This window comes from Impatiens glandulifera, chromosome 2 (genome assembly GCF_907164915.1).
Source record: "Impatiens glandulifera chromosome 2, dImpGla2.1, whole genome shotgun sequence".
Lineage (NCBI taxonomy): Eukaryota > Viridiplantae > Streptophyta > Magnoliopsida > Ericales > Balsaminaceae > Impatiens > Impatiens glandulifera.
In genome coordinates, this window is record NC_061863.1 from 55,444,257 (window position 1) to 55,446,542 (window position 2,286).

Below are 2,286 nucleotides of genomic sequence, written 5' to 3' on the forward strand. Positions count from 1 at the left end.
TCAATTTTATGAATGTAAATTGTTCAAAATATTTCCATTTAAGGATAGATGTCATGACGGTGTGCATGGATATGATTTAAAAAAACAAAACAAACTATTTAAATTAAGAGGAATGATAGAGAGCGCGACTCTGAGACAGCGAGTGGGAGCGCGATGCCTACGTGGTGTGCTACGTGGTTGACAGGTAGAATATTCTCTTTTTATTAATTATTTTATCTCTCTTCTTATTAATTAATTTCTCTCTCCTCTTATTAAATAATTTTTCTCTCTCTGCAAATTAATTTATCTCATTTATCCATATTCCCACGATTATTATTTTACTCATTTATTTGATATTTATTATCTCTCGTTTAAAGGTTAAAATAAATCAATAATTTACAACAAATTCTCACATTAAATATTTTAATAATATGTTTAAATAAATTCTAAATCCTAAACCTTAAACCCTAAACTCTAAAACCTAAATACTAAATTCTAAACCCTAAACCCTAATTAATATCAAGAATTATGAATTTATCTCTTTTATTTTTATTTTTATTTTTATGACTATTCAATTCCTTTATTTATCAAATATTATGGCCTCTTTTTTCTTTTTTTTATTATTTTTTTTATATTAACTTATTAATATTTTTTTAGTTTTATTACTTATAAATATTATAAATAAATGTTTATCTAATATTTCTATTTTCACGATTAATTATTTTCTCTCCAATAACTAATTATTAATAATAGGAGAGAGAAAATAATTAATAAAAGGAGAGAGAATATTCTATCTGTCAACCCACGTAGACACACCACGTAGGCATCGCGCTCCCAGTCGCTGTCTCAAGTCGCGCTCTCTATCATTTTTCTTAAATTAAATCATTAATCATCATCCATTTCTATTTCTATACTTTCTTTAACTTTCTCTTTCTAAAACTTGTCCATGGCGTTTAATCATTTACAGTTTCCCAGTTTCTCATCTTCCTCAAAAGAAACCTGCGATTACTCTGAATGGTCTCCTTTCGTCGATTGGGACGCCGTAACCGCCAGCCAAAGCAATTTCCAAGACCCCGTTTTGGAATCCACAATTACACAAAAACAGAGCAAATCGCCACCATCACCAATCAACGATTCAACAAACGCCGGCGTTCGTCTAATCCACCTCCTAACCGCCGCCGCCGAAGCTATCAGCGAATCAAACCAAAACCCAAGTCGCGAACTGGCTCGAGTCACATTAATTCGTCTCAAACAAGTGTTAGCCTCCAAACCCAACAAAGGCTCCCCCATCGAACGCCTAGCGGTTCACTTCACAAACGCCTTCCAAACATTACTACAACACGTTGAAACGCCAAACAGGAGAATCGCAGTATGTACTCACGATCAGACGGACGCTATCGCAGCGTTTCAGCTCTTACAGAACATCTCACCGTTCGTTAAATTCGGTCATTTCACAGCCAATCAGGCGATTCTTGAAGCGGTTATGTATGATCGTAGGATCCATATAATAGATTACGATATCATGGAAGGTATTCAATGGGCATCTTTAATGCAAGCTTTAATCTCTAAAAAAGATGGCCCGCCCGCTCCACCGCTCCGGATAACTGCAATAATCCGGTCTAAGTCTACTGCCGCGTCTGCGTTTGGCTTTCGCCCTGTAGAATCTGTACAAGATACAGGAAAACGCTTGACAGCGTTTGCGTCTTCTCTAGGGATTCAATTTTGTTTCCATCAATGTAAACTCGACCCGGATGAGACTTTTCGCCCGTCTAATCTAAAGTTGGTAAGAGGAGAAGCGGTTGCGGTTAATTGCATGTTACATTTGCCCCATTTTAGTACTCGGAGCTCCAACTCGGTCCGGTCGTTTCTAGATGGAGCCAAGACTTTTAACCCGAGTGTAATAACGTTATCCGAGGAAGAAATCGGGTCGGTTCCGGGTTTAGGGTTTGTTGGGCGGTTTAAGGATTGCTTGCACCACTATTCCGCATTGTATGATTCGGTAGAAGGGGGTTTTCGGGGCCGTCTATGGACCTTGTTGATAGGGTTTTATTGGGGCCACATATAGGCGTGACAATGAATAGGTTATATCGAGAAAATGAGAATGGTAGCTTGGCGGGGTGGTTATTCAGGGCGGGTTATAAACCGGTTGACATAAGTTTTTTTAACCATTTTCAAGCGAAATTGTTAATCGGGTTATTCGATGGACATCGAGTTGAGGAGTTAGCTAACAATAGGTTAGGTTTGGGATGGGTAAATCGACTATTGTTGTCAACTTCGATTTGGACTTCCCCTGAAACTATTTCTTAA

The 2,286-nt window shown here is 37.5% G+C and overlaps 1 pseudogene; it reads left to right on the forward strand.

Annotated features, from left to right (window-relative positions):
- Positions 1-925: 925 nt before the first annotated feature.
- LOC124924977 lies at positions 926-2,286 on the forward strand (annotated as a pseudogene).